The sequence below is a fragment of the Perognathus longimembris genome, unplaced genomic scaffold (genome assembly GCF_023159225.1).
Source record: "Perognathus longimembris pacificus isolate PPM17 unplaced genomic scaffold, ASM2315922v1 HiC_scaffold_155, whole genome shotgun sequence".
In the NCBI taxonomy this organism is placed as follows: Eukaryota; Metazoa; Chordata; class Mammalia; order Rodentia; family Heteromyidae; genus Perognathus; species Perognathus longimembris.
In genome coordinates this window covers 50,102-74,244 of record NW_025956562.1, presented here as the reverse complement: position 1 = coordinate 74,244, position 24,143 = coordinate 50,102, and the positions used below count along the sequence as shown (strand labels likewise).

The following is a 24,143-nucleotide window of genomic DNA, read 5'->3' as shown; positions in this document are numbered from 1 at the left end:
TAGGAGATGACATTATTGAGTCGAGCCTTTGAAAGCCCCAACTCATGACATGTAGGACCTAATATTTTGGGATTTTTTTTTCATTCAAATAGTTGCTTTTATGTGCTCATGTTTGTTCAAAGCAAGATATCCTTGTTGTCTTAACTACTAGTCTTGATTCTTATCATCATGTTGGCATTCCTAGGAATACAAACATTTCATTTGGAAAAATTGTTAAAACTTAGATAAATAATTCCAAGATGCTAATCCTAACCTACAAGCAGTTATTTAGGAGTACCATGAAGAACCGGTGATAGCACATCTTTCATTGAATATTACTGCTTGTACTGGTATGTTACATAAGACTCTTTTGCTGCTTTCTCACCATTCTTTCCTTGTAGTTTTTAAAGATTGATGGTGCGGGGAACAGATTGCTCATGCTCGTGATTGTAGCTACCCAGGACACTTAGGTCTGAGCTTCCCTTTGGAGAGCCAGTCCAGGCAGTAAAGACCATGAGAGTCTTATCTGCAAACTAAACACTGAAATCTCAAAATAGAGTAGTGCCTCAAGGTGTAGAACACTGCAACTGGCCAAGAGAGCTCAGGGATATAGTCTAGGTCCACGATTCCAGGCCAACGGCCAAAGAACACTTACCTGCACAAATAAAGAATCAGACATCGACACATACAGAAACCCCTCCACCTGCACAACCCCCTCCTCAAAGACACATTTGTGTACATTCATGAATGCATGTACATACACAAAAACACACACGCATGCATGCACAGACTCACAGTGCCACAAAGTCAAAACTTAAAAAAGAAGAAACAGGTAAACCAAATTGTACTCTTGTATTAGTGTATGAATGTGAGAAGGGAATTATGAAGTATTTGAATGAGAAGTAGTGTATTTTGGCTTCACTTCTAGGACACTAATTTCATGCTTGTTTGGAATGTCTGTAACAAAATGATGTTTGACTTGTGGCAAATGAAAATATATCCTTTGCTCACTAAGCTTGATTTTGGAATGCCAGAGCTTCATTGGTATGCTAGGAGTTCTTTCCTTCTTTTCTCAAAAGTCTCTTAAAAATATTGAGATTTCTGTGAGTCAGGTTAGAAAAAGGCTTAAGAAAACAGCAGTATTTTAAGTCGAGTAGCTAATATTGAGATCCTGTGTTTCCCGCCTCTCTAGTGGATGCAGCTGGCAATCTGGATCATGATGGTTCCACTAGACCAAACATGGACATAGGACTAGAAGTCAGTTCTTGTAAAGCAGATTGTCCTGAAGTCATGAAGGTGTCCACTTTTAAATCTGATGATGGACTGGATGACTTAGGTAAAGAGGAAATCTATACTTGCTGCTCCATATTAATCATCTTCATTGGTTAAACACTCAGCCTTTTTGACCAGACCACTAACGTGACAACTTTTAAAAGATGTTTACTTATACGTGTTTTCCATGTATTATGATCTAGAAGATCATGTTGAAAAGAAGGTTCAAATAAATTGTTGCCTTGTTTCCCCAATAGGTGGACATGTTGACATCGTGGAGACTGCACATGGGAGTAATCTTCGAGTTGAACTAATGGATCAGAACACAAGAATTTGTGTTTCCGAGGAAAAGATAATGTTTCTGACTGTTAGTGACTTCAAAGCAGAAGTTGAAGGCCTAAGTAAGCACATATTTGGTGGGAAGCATGTCTGTAAATTCTAAGAGGTCCATTGATACTCAGGATTTTATAATCTGGGCCTTAGTTTCCTATGAAAGCCCTATACTGAGTGAATATTTCCATACCCCCTTTTTACCCCCCATGCTTGTTTGGAATGTCTGTCACAACACAATGTTTTACCTATGGCAAATGAAAATAGATCCTTTGCTCACAGTTACTTGATATCGGGATGCTAGAAGCTTGATTGGTATGCCAGGAGGTCTTTCCTTTTTTTCTCAAAAGTCTCTTAAAATTATTGAGATTTCTGTGAATCACATTAGAAAATGGTTCAAGGGCTGGGGATATAGCCTAGTGGCAAGAGTGCCTGCCTCGGATACACGAGGCCCTAGGTTCGATTCCCCAGCACCACATATACAGAAAACGGCCGGAAGTGGCGCTGTGGCTCAAGTGGCAGAGTGCTAGCCTTGAGCGGGAAGAAGCCAGGGACAGTGCTCAGGCCCTGAGTCCAAGGCCCAGGACTGGCCAAAAAAAAAAAAAAAAAAAGAAAATGGTTCAAGGAAACAGCGATATTTTATGTATAGCTAATATTGAGTCTCCTGTGCTTCCCACCTCTCTAGTGGATGCAGCTGGCAATCTGGATAATGATGGTTCCACTAAACCAAACATGGACATAGGACCAGAAGTCACTTTGTGTAAAGCAGATTGTCCTGAAGTCATGAAGGTGTCCACTTTTAAATCTGACGATGGACTGGATGACTTAGGTAAAGAGGAAATCTTCAGCACGTTGTACATGCTGCTGCAAATTAATCATCTTGATTGGTTACACACTCAGTGTGTTTCAACCCGACTACTGACAACTTTTGAAGACTTCTCTTTGTACATGTTTGCCATGTAGTATAAAACTGCCGGATGACCATGTTGAAATGAAGGTTCAAATAAATTCTTGTCTTGTTCCCCCAATAGGTGGACATGTTGACATCGTGAAGTCTGCACCTGGGAGTAATCTTGGAGTTGAACTAGTGGGTCAGAACACAAGAATTTGTGTTTCCAAGGAAAATATAATGTGTCTGACTGTCAGTGACTTTAAAGCAGAAGATGAAGGCCTAAGTAAGCACATATTTAGTGGGAAGCATGTCTGTAAGTTATAGGAGGTTCAGTGGTACTCGGGATTTTATATTATGGGCTTTAAGTTTTCCACAAAGACCCTCTATTAAGTGATCATTTTCCTATCCCCCTTTTAATTATCAGTGTCTTTTTATGCAGGGTGTGCCTCGGAGTATGTTCTTCCTAAGTGTAGCCTGATTCTCAGATCCATATTCTTCTGACCATGCCTATGTTTCACCAAAATTAATTGCTTTTGGGTTCAAGATTTCCATCATAGTTTCCTTTCAATTTATCTTTCATGTTGATATTTTCTTATAGAGTTTTGCTTTTTCAGGTTTGTACAGGCTTCTCTAGACTGACAGACAAACTTTTTCTCAGGTTTTGTATAATCCTGACCATGCCTTCCAGCAGATCAGGACCCCAGCCAGAAAGGTTCTCTTCTAAGGATAATGTATGGCTGTCTTTAAACATCTGGTCCACTGTACCAAACACTCAACTATATTGTTCCCATTAATGATAATTCCCAATTTTATGTTGCATGTTAAATTGTCGCATTTTCGTGACCATGTTTATTCAAAGCAAGATGTCATTATCTTCTTAACTACCAGTCTTGATCTTGGTACGCAAGACAACTCAAGGAGATTAAATATCACTGGGTTTCTGCTCGTCAAAGTGGCATTTCCAGAATATATACATTGTACCAATTTCACTGGGAAAAATTGTTAAAACGTAGGTAAATAATTCCAAGATTCTAAACATAAACTACCTGTTCACAAGCAGTTATTTAGGAGTACCACTTAGAATTGGTGATACTCAGCACATATTTCATTGAATATCACCTGTTGTACTGGTATGTTACATACAAGTCTTTTAGTGCTTTCTCACCTTTCTTTCCATGTACTGTTTTTTGAAGTTCCTAGAGCTTTTTATTGTTTCAGCAACTGTACACACATAACCAGATAGAGAGGTTCCCAAGGAATTGATGTTCACATCTCACTGCTCTTTCCCCTTTGGTCCTTCATTTTCCAAGCACTTTTCTTTTATATTTAGACATTCATTCTGATCACAATGCAATCCAAGTGTGTATAAATAAATTCAGCATCATTTATTCTCCTTCCAAGTTCCTTGAAATAGAAAAAAAGTGCTAAATGTTTCTTCACAGCCTAATTGGCCACAGTTGTCCCACCTATCGTTGTAAAACAGATGGTACTTAACTTGATCTGAAATCCTTCCTGAACTACAGTGCAGTTAAAGAAAAATCTATGGGGAAAAAAAATCTATTGATATTGTCGATAGTCTCCAAAAGGTGAGGATGCCTACTGGCTTGCAGGCAACTGGGAGGGGTCTTCTGCATACTGAGGACCATTGGGAAACTATGCAGAGACAAATCTTGTCAACAAGATACCAGCTCCTTCAATTAAAGCTAGGAGATTGCCTACCATTGCTGCTGACCCAATCATGGCCACTGGTCCCCCATTAAGGCACCACTATTGATGGAGTTCCAGTGATCTTCTTTTCCTTTGACTTGAACCATAATACAATCATGGAGAACAGACCACACCAAATGGCAAAGCTACCTTCCAACTGGGAACCCTGGTTTTAATAGCTGTCAAACTCCCTGGTAGTCTGTGGTTCACTCCCACAGGAGAATTTTGAAAACCTTTGATGCCCTTGGAAGATGCTGTCACCTATAGTGCCCATGGTGAAGGTCCCACCAGAATCATCCACAGTTGCCCAAGGGCAAGTCTCTCAGGCGTACTCCTCCATCTTGACTCCAGCCACACAGATGATGGCAGGCAAGCTGGGCCTTTCCTTGTACTTTTTAAAGACTGATGGTGCCGGGAGCAGATTGCTCCTGCTCATAATCTGATCTATCCAGGACACTTAGATCTGAGCATCCCCGTTGAAAGCCAGTCCAGGCAGTAAAGACCATCAGAGTATTATCTCCAAACTAAACACTGAAATCTCAATATAGAGTTGTGCCTTGTGGTATAGAATACTGGCACTAGCCATGAGAGCCCAAGGATATTTATTTTCCAGTCCCCAGATTCAAGCCCAAAAGGCCAAAGAACACTTACATGCACAAATACAAAATCTGACACCCACACAAATAGAAACCCATCCACCTGAACAACCCCCTCCCCAAACACACATATGCATACCTGCATGAATGCCTATGCATACACGCATGCACAAAAACACACACAGTGCCACCAAGTCAAAACAACAAAAAAGAAGAAACAGGTAAATCAAATTTTCCTCTTGTTTTGGTGTATGAATGTAAAATGGGAATAATGAAGTATTTGAGTAAGAAGTAGTGTATTTTGGCTTCACTTCTAGGACACTGATTTCATGCTTGTTTGGAATGTCTGTCACAACATGATGTTTTACCTATGGCAAATGAAAATATATCCTTGCTCACTGTTACTTGATATCGGGATGCTAGAAGCTTGATTGGTATGCCAGGAGGTCTTTCCTTTTTTTCTCAAAAGTCTCTTAAAATTATTGAGATTCCTGTGAATCAGGTTAGAAAACAGCTCAAGGAAACAGCAATATTTTTTGTTGAATAGTTAATATTGAGTCTCCTGTGCTTCCCACCTCTCTAGTGGATGCAGCTGGCAATCTGGATAATGATGGTTCCACTAGACCAAACATGGACATAGGACCAGAAGTCACTTTGTGTAAAGCAGATTGTCCTGAAGTCATGAAGGTGTCCACTTTTAAATCTGACGATGGACTGGATGACTTAGGTAAAGAGGAAATCTTCAGCATGCTGTACATGCTGCTGCAAATTAATCATCTTGATTGGTTACACTCTCAGTCTTTTTTGACCAGGCTGCTACCTAACACCTTTTTGGAGACTTCTCTTTAGACGCTTTTGCCGTGTATTTTGAAAGTCTCCTGGAAGATCATGTTGAAAAACGTTCAAATAAATTCTTGTCTTGTTTCCCCAGTAGGTGGAAATGTAGACATCGTGGACACTACACCTGGGAGTAATCTTGGAGTTGAACTAGTGGGTCAGAGCCCAAGAATTTGTGTTTCCAAGGAAAAGATAATGTGTCTGAATGTCAGTGACTTCAAAGCAGACGATGAAGGCCTAAGTAAGCACATATTTGGTGGGAAGCATGTCTAAGTTATAGGAGGCTCAGTGGTACTTGGGATTTTATATTCAGGGCTTTAAGTTTTCCACAAAGGCCCTCTACTAAGTGAACATGTTCATACACCCTTTTACTTATCAGTGTCTTTTTATGCAAGGAGTGCCTCTGAGTATGTTTCTCCTAAGTGTAGCCTACAGAATATCCTGATTCTCAGATCTATATTCTTCTCACCATGCCTATGTTTCACCAAGATTGATTGCTTTGGGGTTCAAGATTTCCATCATAGTGTCCTTTCAATTCATCTGCCATATTGATATTGTCTTATAGAGTTTTGCTCTGTGAGGTTTGCACAGGGTTCTCTTTACTGACAGGCAAACTTTTTCTCAGTTTTTGTATAATCCTGACCATGCCTTCCAGCAGATCTGGATCCCAGCCAAAAAGCTTTCCTTCTAAGGATATGTATGGCTGTCCTTAAACAACCAGTCCACTGTACCAACCACTCAAGTATATCATTCCCATTAATGATAATTCCAATTTTATGTTGCATGTGAAATTGTCGCTTTTTTGTGCTCATGTTTATTCAAAGCAAGATGTCATTATTTTTTTAACTACCAGTCTTGATTCTTGGTAAGTAAGGCAACTCAAGGAGATTAAATATCACTTCATTTCTGCTCATTACATTGGCATTTCAAGAATATAAAAATATTGTACCAATTTCACTGGGAAAATTGTTAAAACATAGGTAAATAATTCCAAAATTCTAAATATAAACTACCTGTTCACAAGCAGCTATTTAGGAGTACTGTTTAGAATTGGTGATACTCAGCACATATTTCATTGAATATTACCCCTTGTACTGGTATGTTACATACAACTCTTTTGCTGCTTTCTCATCTTTCTTTCCTTATACTTTTTTGTAAGATCCTAGAGCTTTTTATTGTTTCATCAACTGTACACACATAACCAGGTAGCGAAGTTCCCAAATAATTGATCACATCTCACTGTTATTTTCCCTTCAGTCCTTCATCTTCTAAGCACTATTCTTTTATATTTAGACATTCATTCTGATCACAATGCAATCCAAGTGTGTATAAATAAATGCAACATCATTTATGCTCCTTCCATGTTCCTTAAAATAGAAAAAAGTGCTAAGTGTTTCTTCATGGCCCATTTGGCCACAGTTGTTCCACCTATTGTTGTAAAACAAGTTTTTTTTTCCAAAAGTCTTTTACATTTATTGAGTTTTCCCTGAATCAGGTTAGAAAAAGACTTAAGAAAACAGTAATATTTTATGTAGAATAGCTAATATTGTATCTTTGTGTTTAGCGCCTCTGCCATGTATGCAGCTGGCACTCTTTAATAATGATGGTTCCATTAGATCAAGCTTGGACATAGGATCAGATGACAGTTCTTGTAAAGCATATGTACTTCTCCTGAAGTGATGAAGGTTTCCACTTTATAATCTGATAATAGAATAAATGATTTAAGTAAAGTGGAAACCTCTATCACGTTGTATGTTTTGTTCCAATTATTCATCTTGATTGCTTAAACACTCAGTCTTTTTGACCAGACTACTTGCTGACATCTTTTTTGAAACTTTTCTTTAAACATATTTGCTGTGTATTATAAAAGTATTCTAAAAGACCATGTTGAAATGCAAGTGGAAATGAATTATTGTTTCATTTACTCGATAGGTGGACATATAGACGTTGTGGAGAGTAATCTTGGAGGTGAACTATTGGGTTATTGCAAAAGAATTTGTGTTCCCAGGGTACAGGTGATTTTCTGAGTGTCATTGATTCTAAAGCAGTAGATGAAGGCCTAAATAACCACATAGTATTCAGTGAGAAACTTGTCTATAATTTTTGGCAGGTAGAGTAGTATTCGGAATTTTATATTTCAGGCTTTAAGTTTCGTATGAAAGCACTCTACCAACTGAATATTTTCATACTCCCCTTTAATTATCGTTATTTTTCAGGAAGAACTCACATTTTTGTCCAAGGAGAGCTCACAGTATTTTACTTCCAAGTATAGTTTACAGATTATGCTGAATCTCAGATCCCGATTTTGATGTGTCATATTGTATTCTCCTAAATACTGTCTTCTGAGTAGCTGGGAACTCATAGCCACATTGTAGGTTGAGATGGTTTCTCAGCATTTTCCCATCCTGGTCTTCCCTTCTTTAGTATCTTGGTGTTTATACAGGTAGCAGCCCCTGTCCAGCCTATCAATGTTAATCAATGTAAGTACTATAAGAAAGAAGTAAGGAACCCAGATTTGCTAATTTGTTTGCTCACTTAGTTCAAAGAAGGATACCTTTGATTTCTAATACATGAAAAATCCTTAGATTTCTGCTCCTTTGCTTTTGCCTACTTTGATTTCCTCTTTCTGTCTATCCTGCCTTTTGCCTTTATTGTTTTCTTCCCTGCATCCTTTTTTTCTAACTTCATTGACTCCTTCTGTTTTACCCCTTTGTTTCCTTTTCTTCCCTCTTTCTTCTTCTCTTTCTTGATTTCTCTATGTGTTTCTTTTCTTTTTTTTCTTAGGGATTGCATTCAGTGTTTGGATTTTGTGTTTTACTTTTTTATTTTCAGGACTGTCTGTCACTTGAACAAAAGCTTCGCTTCCATCTTTATGTTTTGGTGTTTAATTGGAGACAAGAGACTTACAGATTTGCCTCCACACTAACTTTGGATGTAAGAGTTTCACAACTCGGCCCATATAGCACTGAGGTGTATACTTTGGAGGCCACCAGTGGCCAACTGGACAGGTGCTGTGAAAATATTATGACTGGGTAATGGCTGCAGCCCCAGCAGCACGCTTGGAAATTTAGACAGGAAGATCTGAGACAGCCTGGGTTAGCAAGATTCTCTGTGAACAAAGCCAATTACAAATTACCATGAAACTTCAAAATTTCATAATTCATCCTATCTAAATTTTTCCATGTTGACTTAAATTTGTACTTATATTTTGCTCAAATCACTGTGCAGGTTACATGCATGTGATTGTAGGAGAGGAGGAGGATGCTGATAGAGCTTCAGCATCTTCTGCTTTGCATGAACAGCAAATGGATGACAATGAGATGAAAGACTTCCTGTCAGGCACATGGACAGCAGTGTATGGTAAGTCACCTAGCACTTGAATAATTGAATATTTAATGATTGAAAAGTTGGCATCCGTGCTATGTTGAATTTGGAACTGGACAATAACCTCATGAAGATTTAAGGAAAGGTAAGGAGCTGTCAGATTAGTTTTCTTTTTTTTTCCTATTAATTTTACCATGAGTTTCTTTGGTAGCTATTGGCATATTAGAAACAGACCGACATTCAATGTGTTGGTTCAAATTTTGCTTGTGTGTGGCTCCTGACTTCTGGCTTACAGGTATTTTCTGGGTTTGGAAGCAAGGCACTTCCTGGTCTCGATATAAATGTCCCCTTAAGTCATTTCCCAAGAAGACATGTTTCTGTTATTCACAAGTATCACCACTTTCTCCACATCTTTGTGGCTAAGAGTTCCTACTTTTATATGCCTTCTAACACTCTCAATGGCTTTTAATACTCATCTACTAGGTGATCACAGGGATGGAACTGGACACCAGACAAGTGTTGTAAATACTCTTTTGCCTATGGATGAGTCTGCAGGACCCAGTGGACTGGCTAACCAAAACCCCGGGAAAAAGATGAGAACTGATTCCAGCCAACAGCCAACAGGTAAGGGAACATGAATTTTCACCACATGAATTGGTGAGCTTTGGAGGAAACCAACAGACCATGGGTAGCTTTTTCTTCTTAAATTTGAGAACACAGTTTCTGGAATTGAGTGAGATTCATGAGACATTTTCCTTGGGAAAATTGGATTCCAGTTCAGAATGAAGAAAGGGAATTAAAGTAGAGGTTGATTTCAGTGGAAAGGACATAGAATTTCCAAATGGAGTTAAATTTCTCATTGTTTGCTTTTGGGGTTCTGTGAACTTGAACTCGAGACTTTTAAATTTCAGGTTACCTAGCACTGAGCTAAGTTTCAGGGCTAGAATGCTCTCCTTCTGTTTTTCTTTTTCATTCATTTGTTTTCCTCTGTGCCAGTCTAGCACTGACTTAATTGAGCCACCACTTCCCTTCCAGTTCTGTCATGGCTGTAATTAGAGATGCAAGTCTGAGGAATGCCCTGACTGTCTAGATAGGCACCTCAGTCTTCATGCTCATGAGTAGCTGGGATACTAGCATGAGACACATCCCTCCAGCTTTAAGTCATTATTGTTCAAGTGAACCAGCCTGTGCAGGAAAATCAATGAGACTCTTATCTCTACCAAACTACCCACAATGTGGGACTGGGGAGGCTGTGGCCCCTGTGCCTGAGAGTAGGATGGATTTTTTTCCTTCCCTGACTTTGTTTTCTCATAAAATGATAGATAAAGGTAAGGAACCAACAAAATGTGCAGTTGTCCATTCTGTGAATTAGAGACAGCTGTTTAACAAGGGTTATTGAATCATCACCTTCTAGCCTTCCATAGCAAGAACTGTCCCCATAATTGTGTGGAGTGCAGAAAAGTCTTTCAGCACCTATCAGAGCTCAAAATTCACATGAGAATCCATTGGCAGGTTTGCAGCTAATGTGTGGAGAGGATGGTAAAGGGAGCTCTCTCAGCACTTGTCCCTAGGAATGTAGGACTGCTGACTCTTCTAACTTGAAAACACATGCCAAATCTAAGCCTAGGAAAGAGATGCTGCTGAAGTATGACATTTGCCTTCTGTCTTCCTCAGATACCAGAGAAGCTCAGCCACATGGCTTTATCAACCAAGGAAGGAAAACATACCAGTGTTCCTATTGTGAGCACAGGAGCTCAAGCTCAAGTGATTTGAAGAGACATACTATTTCAATTCACACCAAGGAGTACCCTCATAAGTGTGACATGTGTGGTAAAGGCTTTCACAGGCCTTCTGAACTCATGAAACATGCCACAGTCCATACAAGTGAAAAGATGCATCAGTGTAGACATTGTGACTTTAAGATTTCAGATCCATTTCTGCTAAGTAGCCACATTCTGTCAGTTCATGCAAAGGATCCTCCCTTTAGATGTAGTAGATGCAAAAAGGGATTTCAACAACAGGAGGATCTTGAAAAGCACATGAACACACACAGTGGCCAGAAAGTGTATCAGTGTGAGCATTGTGAGTATAGCACTACTGATGCCTCAGGCTTTAAACGGCATGTTATCTCCATTCATACCAAAGACTACCCTCACCACTGTGAGTACTGCAAGAAAGGATTCCGAAGACCCTCTGAAAAGAACCAGCACATAATGCGACATCATAAAGATGAAAGCTTGTCCTAACAGTCTGTCAACAGATTTTTGTAAACAAGTGTGCTGTGAAGCAAGATATTTATTTTAAAGGCAGTCATCCATGTTCATATTGCAGTAGTTGTTACTTTCTATGCTCTGAACAAATACAGTTGACTTTCCTGTACACTGTATTCAGTGGAGTGTTCTAGATCTTGTTTCCCTTTCTTTAACAAAGGAGCAAAAAGAAAAGAGAGTAGTCAGGCCCTAGTTCTCTACTGTATGTTTAATCTTAGAAGCTTTAACACAGACTTTCTTTCCTCATCTTGCCAAAAAGCAAACATCTTTACCAATTTTTGGAAGGCATAATCACACTGCATGGAGTTGAGCTCATCTGGTAATATAAGTACTGTGAGATCTTAAGTAAGCTTTACATGGAATCATTCCTGGTTTTGCATTTTTCATCTAACAGCGCAGTGAACCTTTCTGTGTAAGCTGGCTAGGATTGCTGAACCCACATGGACGACATTTGTGCTAAGTTTTTATTTTTTTGTTCAATAGGAAAAGAAGACTACTCAGAATAAGGTTTCCTTTGTACTATCTATAGATTATTCGGCATAGCAACATCTTCACTGATTTTGGTTGTAAGTCTGTATGTTCATATGTATATTTCAAATAAGACTTATCAGCTGGATTCACAAGACTTTCAGAAGTCACTATGCTGGTTTTCACAAGCATTGCCAAACCCTTAGGTCTGTAGTGGAAAGTGTTAGTTTTACAGAGCTTGAAGGACTAGAATTGTATGAGAAATTTGTGTCAATTTGCTATGTAGGGGCTAGAGTTCAGTTGACATATAGAGGGAAAACAAGTGTATTAGATAGAACAATTTCCACCCAATTTTACTTTCACACCTTAAAATGTTCTGGAAAGCTAACTCAGATATGGTTCTTCAGTTCTAAGAATTTAGTGAAGATTCTTCCTTTTTGGGAATGAAATGGACATTAGGAGAAAATATAACTCCCTTTAGTAAATGAATGGGTATTCATTACTAGAGTTGGCACATTTAGGCTGCTTGTACATTAGACAGCAATTTTTAAGGTTTCTTGTACCCCCTGGCTTTAATTAAAGGTTTGGGTGGAAGCATTGTTGGGTGTCAAGTGAGCATTGAGCAAAAGAAGCTCAGAGACAGCACACAGGCCATGGGGTCAAGCCCCAGGACTCAGAGACACATACAAGACACTGACCAAGACCTACACAAGGACAAAGACACAGACACATACAAACACACACACACTCCCTCCACACACACATACCCTACACACATACCACATATATAGAGTTCAAATGGAAGTTTTTGACACTAGAATATCACTGAGGCATTAAGTTTACATTTGTTTTTATTCTGTTTTGTTTTTGTGTAAGAATTACATACATTTTGAGTCACTAGGTTACAAATAAAATATGCAGTAAACTCATTCATATTCAGTAATTAAAAGTTTTAAAAACAAAATTGTTTGCATCCCTTAAAATACAAGGGACACAATGAAATTGGGAAAGTAGTAAAATTGGTTAAAGAAAAGGCACTTGTTTCTGGAGAAGAAGTTTTGCAGCTTATGATGTTGCCATATGCTTCTGCTAATAGGCTATTACTTTTCACTGTCCCACATGCACTCCTAGATTCTCCACACCCATTTTTAAGGCTGATACTCCACAATAACTGCAGATTGAACTTCAAAATCTTTTACACCTTCTCACCACTGTACATATTCCCCTTGCTTTTATTTTGATGCTATGGTATTGGTGGAACACACATTTTGCTGTGTGTCACAATCTTTTTCAAAGACTTCTTGGAATTTCATTTTAATAAAAAAGGAAGTGTACTGATGAAAATTTGAATAGACATTTAAAAGTATTAAAGCAATGTGGTGGCCTTTGTTACATAAAAATAAGATGACACAACATCTCACATACTTTATGTTTCACATATTGTCTGGAGTCCTTGTTTGTTTTGCTTTGTACTTTGCAATATTGAAAATTGAAAAGATAAGACTCTGGCCAAGTGAATGAAACAAATATCACTGCAGAGAAAAAATGAAATTTCTCTTTATTACTAAAATGTTGGAGTTATAGGCTGGTTACGATTCTTAAATTTGGTTGGCTAAGCTAAAAGGCGTTTTTTTCCATTAAATTTTTCAGAGAGTGTGTACAGGATCATAGCAGGGAAATTTATTATTTCATTGAATAGGCAATGGATATTTTATGTCCTTGGTACACACAGTTTAAAATATAAACTGTTAAGAAATAGAAATGTTTATGTTGTTGGAAATGTGTTTTTGAGAATGACTTGGCAAAAATAAAAATGAGAATATTTTCCGTTTACATTGTTTAGTGTCTTTCTCAGGTATTGGGTATAGTAGGTGATGGTCCTCCACTTGAAGCACTCACATCCCCTCTTTTCCTTGCATTATGATAGAGATATGATCTTAAATTGGTGCTAGCCAACAGTTCTATTCTCATACTATAAAGACCAAACTACAAAACAGTCTGTGCTTGCTAAGTAATAAATCCATTGGTGTCAGTGCGTTTTAACTTTGTACTTTCTATAGGAGTGCTGAACAGTCCTATAGGGAACAGCAAACCCTGGATTTTGCTGTGTTACTGGATTGTGTTTCCTTAGCACCTGGCATGCTGTATTGTTAATCAGGAGTATTGTCAGTGCTCCGTTACCTGTATAATTTATTTAAAAATTGGGAAAGTTGATTTAATGAAAGCCAGTATAGGATGGGTAGGGAAGGGGTAGAAGAATGGGGAAGAATGAGTCAAGGAATTAAGAGGTAAGAGCAAAAAGAACAAGGAGAAGGAGGAGAAGAAGAAGAGGAAGATAAAGTGGAAGAGGAGGGTAAGGAGGACAACCAGAAGGAATAGGGTATAAGCAATACAGAAAAGATGATAAACATTTAAAACTTTAAAAGCAATTCAGAGAAGATGATATGGATTTAAAACTTTAGGTGTTTTAACTTTTCATTGCTGTGGCAGTTGTTTGATTTTGTATTTTGTTGTCTTCCCCAGTACTCTGACTTGCACTTAACAGTTCAGTCAGTAGCACATTGTCATCACTTGGACTCACCAGAATCTTACTTCAGCCTCAACATGTTGTAAGGTTCCTTGCTGTTGTGGTTTTGCCAATCCTGGGTTTTAAACTCTGTGGGCTGAAGGATGTCCCTGAGTTTTTAGGGCCCAAGGCTCTCTACCATGAAAGCCACAGAACTACTTCTGGCTCTACTGTTACGGTGTTGAGATAATGCTCTCAGACTCTCCTTACCAGCCTACTTGTGAACCATGATCCTCATATCTCAACTTCCTAAGTAGCTACAATAACAGGCCTGAGGAAACTGCACCAGGTAAATTGGAGAGAGTCACAAAGTTTTCTGTCCAGGCTTGCTTGAAATCTCTTACCTTCTATATCGGCCTTCTAAGAAAGTGGGATTACAGGGGGAGCTGTCAATGCATGCCTAAAGTCATCTTTCTAAAGATGAAATTTCCTGAGGGTTTTATCATTCTCTCTAATTGGAGCTTTATTTTCATTCTATAAAGAGACATTTACTTGAGAAAAAGAAGGAGCAAGGTCCTATCTTGGTAACTATATACACATGTGACGTTTATGAAAATAATGAAGAGCACTATTAAGCCTATATTAAAAGCCAAAACTGCTTGGCCCAATACAGAGGATCATTCATTTTTACTTAAGAATTTTGACATGGTTCTATCTATCTTTTCACATTTCATTGTGAACAACAAAAATCAAGGCTGCAAGTACAAAACTGTTTAAAAGTCTCCTGAAATAATATCCAGATTCATTCTATACCAAATCTACCACTACACTGCAGTAGGGTTTCATAACTCTATTATGTGTTTTGGTAATTCTTAATCAGATTTACATTCACTTCCTTACAGATCTACCAGTTCCATGAAGATAACTGGTGAATTTGTAAACATTTCCAATTGATATGGATCTCTCTACCATTATTCAAGGCCATATTGTGTCCTGTGAGTGAAATTCAGCTGGGGCCCAAAGTAGCTCTCCAAAAGAGGGTTGAGAGCAGAAGAGTGAGTTAGTCATCTGTTAGATTACTTTGGGCTTGCTTAAGGATCTCTGATATCACTCTGTTTCTGATTTCTCTGTGTTGGAATGGACACCTCTGTTCTGTGCCTTCCTTCCATTGTGGCCTGGAGACAAAGAACTTGTTTGCTTGTACTATTTGATGGGTGGAGAGAAATTTTGCCATAGTTTGGACTATTCTTTACCCATTTATGGTTTAATTAAGGTTTTTGAGTTAGGGTTGATGTAGTATTTGTATGGATAGGCAGAGAGGAGAGTGCCCTGCAGTCCTTCAGCCAGAAAACAGTTCTTTTTAAGGTATTCAAACTGCCAGCCCACACATGGTGAAGCTGTGTAAGAAAGGAGGCATGGGAAGATTGGCGTTAATGTAGGGAGAGGGTGGGGAGGAGGAGTGACCAGGGCAGAGGTGGAAGTGACCTGAGGGCCCGGCAACCTCCCACCATCCACAGGAAGCTTGACAGGGCAGTCAGGATATGATCTCCAGTGGAGTGGTAGGGGAGGTTTCTTTTGAGCCTGTGGTACCTCCCACTGCCCCCAGTTATGCCAATCACCTGAGTTATGCTGGTGTTTGGCAGAGTCATTTAGGGAAGGACATATGAAGTCCTGTATGGAAACCAAATGGAGAGGGGTATAAGTGCATGCAGCACTGCCTGGAAAGAAGGATTCATTATCCTGGGCTGACCTAACTTTCTAGCCTATTGAGAGTTCTAAAGGGGTGCTGATCTGCTCTGGCACTTCTTGTATTCAAGGGGCATTGACAAAAGGGACATTAAGGATAGAAGGTGTACATGTAATCTGGTCTGAGAAAAGCAAGCAGTGATTGTTCCTGTATTGTGAACAAGGTATCTATATCTGGAGGAACTCTAAAAGAAATATTACAAAGCTGGGGCTGAGCAATATGAGAAAACATTAGAGGGCCAAAAAAATAAAAGTTCAGATTAGAGAATTACCATTTGGATGGCTTGGCCAGTTCTTATCTCTTGTGTTCCAAGTGGAGTTGGTGAAAATGTCTGACTGCTTAACCTCCAACTACTGAGTGGGGGAAATCTGGGTAGACAAGTGAAGAGTAAACTCACTGCAGTGTCCTAGCTCAGAAGGGAATGGAAGCATCTCACTGGAGTCTGGTGGGTGTAAAATGGCTAGGCACCCTAAAATGCAAGGCACCCTTGTCCACTTACAGTCTCAGAGTGAGAATCAAAATCACCATTCCGACAGACCCCAGACAGGAAGTGACCAGCCAAGGAGGGTAGGGACCCTTCCAGCATGGTGTCACTGTTAAGAGAGACATATAGAGAGACAGAAAGCTCTTAGGTTGTTACAAACCAGACATAGGGGTGCGAGGACATCAGGGCCAGGAATGGTAAAGTTGAGAAATCCAGTGTGGAGCACCTTCAGCAGTTAGGGTCTGTGGTGGAGAGTTGAGGATGCAAATTCACCCTTGGGAAGAGGAGGGGATCCACAACCCCTGACACTAACCTCACCTAGCTGTCAGAACCAACATGGAAGGTTAGGCCAACAAGAGACTGACACAATATTTTGCAAGCAGCAAAGGGTTTAGTAGTGGTATCCCATTCGTGGTTTAGATGTACAAAGACCTACAAATGGAAAAACTGGGGTGGATGTAGGGGGAGGGTGGGGAGGAGCAGTGCTCATGTTGCTGAGGGGCATGAACTCAGGGCTTAGGAACCCCCCACCACTCAAAGGAGGCATGTTGGGGCAATCCAGGATGTGACCTCAGAGGAAGTGTAAGTGACTTCAGAGCCTGGGGCATCTCCCAATACCCTGAGGTGTGCCAGTCACCTAGGTTACTCAGGTGCTAGAGACTTTTAAGGAAGGACACCTACAGTCCCGAATGGAAAACAAGAGTAAGATGTGTTGCCAGCCAATGGCTTGGGGGAAGTGGAGATGGAGTCCAGGAAGGAGACCCAGGCAACACAGACTCTAGAGACCAGACTTGAGGTGCAGATCTAGTTTATTGCACCATTTCCAAAGCCTATATAAGCAAATGACCCATTTTTTGATGTAACCAATAACCAATAGATAACAGACACCTTACTTAGGGACTCTTCCAGGTAGGGACTTTGCAGCACGCACAGGCTTAGGGCAGAGTCAACTCATGCCTTAGTGTCCTTTGGGTTTGCCCAAGAGCATATGACTCTACTGTTTGTAGCAGAGTGGCAGAAACCAGGCATATGTGACTCTACACTGATAGCCGCTAGCTCCTTTGGGGCATTCCCCACATATCCCCCTTTTCATGTTTTTAGTTACTCACGACCTGGTCTTATCAAGAGGTTGGTTGGTACTGGGCACGAATGTACATTTGCTATATTGTCTCTGAATAAACGGGTCTTAAACCTTATAAATCTATTTGTAACACAGGTCCTATCATTAAAGCCAAAAAATAATCAATAAAGGTCCCATTAGTGCATAAATAAGGGTGGTAAGCCAAGAGGACCAATCAAACCAAGACATACCAGGGAGAGTGTTGTTGGTCTTGTAACTCCCTTTCAGGAATGTGCTTCCGCATTTGAGCCATGGAATCTCTGATGACCCCAGAATGGAGCAAAATTGTTCACCTAATGCCACACCAAGTCCTCCCTGTTAGAAATACAAGAGGTCCAGGCCCCTGCGATTTTGCAGGGCCACCTCAGCAAGGGAGTCCAATGCTTTATCCAGGCAGGAGATGGAGGCTTCTATGTCCTGAATATCGGCATTGATGGTCCCCTTCAGATGTTTGTAATTCTTGTCCTGTAGTACACAGGCAGTTGTTCCAACTCCTATGCTTGCCCCAAGTCCAAGGCCCACCAGTAAGGAGACAAGTGCTCCCGCAGCACTTATGGCTCTCCTTGATCGAAGGTGATTAGAAAAGGATGACTCCATCTGTTCTTCTGTAACATAGGTAATGCGGGGAAACAATTGCACAAGTATGCAAAATCCTGGGCTGGAATTAAGCACCATCCCAAACATGCAGGGGGTGAGGCCAAAAGGGCAGGCCCACCATGAGTCAGGGTGTGGGGTGTTGTAGGTATAATTTTGAGCCATAATGGAGGTTTTACATAAGGGTGAAGAAGCCTTCTGATGGTGCAAAAGAAGACAAGTTCCAGCTCCCTGTATTTGCTCCAGGGTCATGCGGGCTGCTCCCTTCAACCAATGGCAAAGAGTGGAGTCTGGGGAAAAAGTAATATTAAAGGAGATGGCAATACCTTTATAAAATGGAGGCTGAGCCATAAAACAAAGCCAACAGTGAGCTGTAAGATCAGGCTGTGAAAGGCTCAGGATGGTATACACTCCCTGAAGCAGGGATATAATTGGAGAAGTCACATTTGCAAGGGCAGGAGGATTGGGAGGCATAGACACAGAAGCAGATGTCCCTTTTGGGGGAGGGGTTGCCTAATTATAGGGGGTTATAAACAGGGTTGGGTCCCACTGGGGTTGGAAGTCCTTGATCTACCTGCTTGTGGATGGAGAAAAGGAGGCCATGGTCATACCCATGTAGATATAGGCATAGCCCCCAGAGTTTTGCCACTCTCCAGTCAGCCTTTTCCCCCATCATCCATAAGGGTGATAGTCACTGGATTACAGTGGGGTGATGCTTTGCAGACAGCAAAGTCTCTATATCAGGAGGAGGCCTGGTTGTCTCAGCCCACAGCAGTGAGATCGCCTCTACCTATTTTGCCTTTGTTATCAGGAACTGGCCTAGGTATCAGGAACTGATGGCAGGTGGTCATGAAGCTCTGATACAGGAAGTTAATGCAGGGGTAAAGCAAGTCACAAATGGGTTAAGCAAGCCGTTTACAGAAGCAGAATTCTGCAGTCAGGCTGACCTAGTACCAACTTTATTTTAACAAATGTTACCATGTTTTCCCATTACCATTAAGCAAGCATGAGTGGGCTAAAACAATCCAGTATTCAATCATAAGTAAACCAAACCAACAGTTACCATGGCATTTCTACCATTATTATGATTATTTCTATAGTCTATGACTATGATCATTTTTTACTGTCTGTTACCATGGTTGCTTCCTAGGTACAGAGGGAACAGGGTGCCCTATATTTTTAAATGTTAAACTACAAGAAACTAGTCTCACAGGTGGGGGTGCAGCCCCTCTAGCATGGAGCCATCACCAGGGTTTGGAAGCTGTTATAATTTTAACACTAAAACTGACTATATTAAGTCATTCAGGTTCTCAGGTTGGTCCTTCCAGTCAACTCAGAAGAGTGGGAAGGTTATCACAGAAAGAATGGCCCCCCAAATCTTAGTTTCAGCAGATCCAGAACAGCCTTCCAGCAGAAATCAGTTGCATGTTATGGAGTCCCATCTGCTTTTACCACAGTAGGGGTACTCAGGGTGAAGATGTAGATTTTTTTCAGATGACTGTCAGGCCACCCTCCATCTTAACCCATATGGGATGTGCAGGGAATGTGCAGCAACAGGCAGCAGTGTCTCACAACTCCTGCTGTGTTGCTTGCAACTTTCTGCATAGACTGGTTAAAGAACCTTACCCTAAGGCCTAACTAGTGAAATCCCCTAATATTTTCCTGGTTGCCTTTTAGCAAATGGTGGTTAGACAATGTAGCTATTGCTTCAGAACCAAGCTTAGAGCATATTATTTCATAAGGTGTGATGTCCTTAAAGTATGGTATACACTGTACCTACAGAAGGACAAAATGGTAGGAGGGCTGTCCAGTTTTCACCAGTCTCAAGAGTTAATTTGGTTAAGGTCTCTTTTAGAATCCTATTCATCCTCTCTACCTAACCTGAACTTTGGGGGTGATAGGCACAGTGTGTTTTCCAATTAATCCCAATGACTTACCTAATAGCTGGGTTACCTGAGTGATGAAAGAGGAGCCATTGTCTGAGCCTATGGTTACCAGGAATCCAAATGATCCTCTGCTACCAAGCAGTGGCTAACTGACTGTGGATGCTCCATCACTTTTGTCCCAGGAATGATTGTTTATGCTGAGGTAAATGCACCTTTGGCATTTCTCTTGGTTTGTCGCTGGTCTTGGACTCAGGGCCTGAGTGCTGTCCCTTAGCAATCTAGCTCAAGGCTAGCATCCTGCCACTTTGAGCTCCACACAGCTCTGTTTTCAGCACTATGCTGGCCAATTAGAGACGAAAACTCTCACAGGGACCCTTTTCTGCCTGGGCTGTTTTGAACCAGTTTTCAGATCAATGAGTCTTACTAAAAGCCACTTTACTCCAGTTAAAAGCAACAAGGTGGTCCACACAGAAGTAGGTTTTTTTTTTTTTTTTTTTTTTGGCCAGTCCTGGGCCTTGGACTCAGGGCCTGAGCACTGTCCCTGGCTTCTTCCCGCTCAAGGCTAGCACTCTGCCACTGAGCCACAGCGCCGCTTCTGGCCGTTTTCTGTATATGTGGTGCTGGGGAATCGAACCTAGGGCCTCGTGTATCCGAGGCAGGCACTCTTGCCACTAGGCTATATCCCCAGCCCACAGAAGTAGTTTTTAAGCATGATCTTACCTGGAACTTATTAAGGGCCAAAATTGCATCTGACAGACTCGTAGGAATCATCTGTCCTTTACTGAAGGTATACCTAGAAACTGTTATAAAACCTGCAAGGCAAACAAGAATAGCAATTAAACAATCATTTTGGCAGCCTTAATTATTTCTTTTGTCCAATTTAAAACAAATACTTCGGACAACTTTATTTTCAAACCTCATATCTAGAAATTCATTTTTTATCTCTTGTCTTTTACTAACTTCTGCTTTAACATTTACACTTTAGCTTTCAATTGTATTTGAAGAACTCTGAAATCTAGAGGTCATAGTCCATTGCCTCAGGGTGGGTTGTTTAAAAAGGGACATTTTTTCCCCCTGAAGTGTGAGTTACTGCCTAGAACACCTCTGAACTCAAATGATAGTTTTTCCTTAATGTAAGAATTACAAGTACCAGAATTACAAACACAAGAATTCAGACTTAGCATCTTTGCCTTTTTTAAGACACATTCAAATTGTTACATAGCATAGAAATCAAATTACATTATACAGATAAACTTTTAACTCTCTTTTGAAAACTTTTTATTTTTAAAACCTCCCAGGGGCAAGTTTTAGATTTCATAGCATCATCACATCACCTATTTTACCATCAGGTTTTTATGTCCACATGCAAGGAAAAGATACAAAGAAAAGCCTCCATTTGCCTGTCCTACAGAATGGTCATACACCCATCCTATTCCTTGGGGCTTTTCTGAGGCTGTTCTCTGGGTTGATTCTGAACAAGCAGGGCAGCTGCCAATCCCTGGGCGGTAAGCTGTGGCCATCCTGATGTCCTGGGCCACTTGAACCCAGTCATCAATGTTTTTACTAGGGACTGGTGCAATGGCCTTGCATGACTCAGTGGTGGTTCTTTGCTAGCCCTTCAGCTGCCTCAGTGTGGTGGACCCTTCTTTTCACTATTAACTGTACTGGAAAAAAAACTCAGAAAAGTGTTCCAAGGCCTTTTACCAGAGAGACAGTAGCCCCATCCGTGACTCTCCTGACAGCTCGCATGGCACAGGGGTGGACCTGATCAAAGTAGTTGCTTGTAACAGGGAAGTGTGTCTGAGTGGTGGCTTCTGCATCATATTCGCCCTCCCCCTGAAGGGCCCGAGTGGAAATGGTCACTTGTTTCACTTCTTTCCCCTCATCATAAAAGGTGGCCTTCCATTGGAGGAACTGTCCCCCGGACAGGATGGCTTCCATGTTTTCCATTCTTGGAGGATGTTAGGGTGGCTGCCATGGCTTCAAAAATTTGCCCCACAAAAGGGGAGTGAGGTTGTTTTCCGCCACCACTTTTTTATACCTCTGCAAGGTCTCTAGACTATGCCGCTCCCCGTTTCTCTGAGGGGCAACAATTACAAGAAAGGCATCACAGCCCCAGAGGATCCGGTCCATATAATTCGGGTAGGCCATAGAAATAACTGTAGGCATCGGTTCATCCCAGGCAGGGGCACATGAGGAGCTGTGGGAATTGAAGGAAGAGCCTTGGGGAAGGTCCCCATATAGGAGGGAAGAGTAATGTCCTCCTCTATTTTGGGACTGGGAAGAGGGCGTTAAAGGTACCTGATAGCCTCGGCGCTGCCCCTGCCAACAGTCATGTAGTCATCTTCAAGCAAAGGGGTCTCTGCGCCTTTATCTACAGGGGCGGAGTCGTTCTCACTCTGAAGTGGGGAGGGATCCATGGCCTTAGTGACCTCCTCGTGCCTTTCTCTACAGGGGCAGAATCAATCCTTACAGCTGTAGTGGTGGGAACTGCAGGGACAGCTGTGGAAACACCTCGGAGGCAGCTGATAATGGCAGACACAACGAGGAAAAAAATCAGGGGGCAAGTTGTCAATATGCTCACCCTTTTGGGCCAAACAGGCCACTTGTTGCCAAGTAGAATCGTCCCAAGCCTCCCCCTCAAGGGACCGGGAACAAAAATACAAAACAGTATCATAAAATTTATCCAGTTGCTTGTCAGAAAAGTGAAGGTGCCTACTCTGCAAGATCCCATTGAGAACCAGAATCTGGTTTTTCTTTCTTTGTAAATTAGTGTTTCCTATGTTCCTTGAAGAGGTCCACTTACCCACTCACGTGTGTCCCTGTTGGGCGCCAGTTGTTGCCAGCCAGCGGCTTGGGGAGAGAAGTGGAGATGGAGCCCACAAAAGAGACCCCAGCGACCCAGACTCCAGAGACCAGACTCGAGGTGCAGATCTAGTTTATTGTGCAATTTCCAAAGCTTATATATACAAACTAAGCCAATCAAAGGTGGCTGATGCAACTTTAAGCATATCACTCATTTTCCGATGCAACCAACAACCAATAGGTAACAGACACCTTTACTTAAAAGACTCTTCCGGGTAGGGACTTTCCAGAAGGCGGGTGGTAGGAACCTTAATGCCCATTGGGTTTGCCCAAGATCATATTTCTCTACTATTTGCAGCAGAGTCCTGGGCATAAATGACTCTTTGCTGGTTAGGTTAGCCACTAGCTCCCCTTGGGCATTCTCCACAAAGATGGACCCAGGTGTAGCTTCCCATTGACAGACGGAAGATCTTCTCAGTAGAACAAATGTAATGGTTTCAAACTTCTGAGAATACAAGTATGAATGAACATGTTTAACTCATGGGACAGGATTTGGGCTTGAATAAAGGAGAAGATAAATGTTATTTATTTGAATAAATATACTCATAACCTAGGGATACCAGATCTCTTGAATACCTACATACTTGGTAGGATATTTACAGGAATCACCATCTTGTATATTTATAGTAACACACCAGGGCTATACACTAACTATCCAGTTCCATGTTCAAGAACTTCCAAATATACAGAGATGAGTTTTTTGTCATATTGAAATATCCAAGGTTACTTAAAGCATTCCTTACTTATATATACCTCAGAATCCCAAGGAAAAAGTTGAAGCCATTTTTTACTTCAATTTCTTGGGAATAAAGTTGTCACTGATTTAGCTCAATGATAGAGGTTTGCCATTATAATGAATAAAGGCTTGCATTCCAGCTTGGGCAGGAAAGTTTGTGAGACTCTCATCTCCAATTAACTACCAGAATGGCTAGATGTGGAGTATGGCTCAAGTGGCAGGGCACCTAGGATTGATCAGAATACCCAGACCCTGAGTTTACTCAACTCCACCTCCAAATGCACAGACATCCACACAAAGTAGAGATTCAAACCACATTCAACCATCAATAAAAACTATCTACTAATGATTAGCTTCACTGTATAGCCACTTACAGAATAGTTTTTTGAGTTTAAAAAATGTTATTTATTGAATGAGTTTGGTCTTGGTCTTTCCCAGTCTGTTTTGCTCAAGGGTTTGAGGGTTCTTTGAAGAACTCAGAACATTAGTCCTCGAGTCCACCTGGTCCTAGGCTTTTCCTGGATGGTGTT

The 24,143-nt window shown here is 40.9% G+C and overlaps 2 pseudogenes; one reads left to right on the top strand and one right to left on the bottom strand.

The window, feature by feature from the left end:
• Positions 1–4,030: 4,030 nt before the first annotated feature.
• On the bottom strand, positions 4,031–4,520 carry LOC125344563 (annotated as a pseudogene).
• A 5,693-nt stretch (positions 4,521–10,213) lies between these two features.
• LOC125344560 lies at positions 10,214–11,183 on the top strand (annotated as a pseudogene).
• The last annotated feature ends 12,960 nt before the right edge of the window (positions 11,184–24,143 follow it).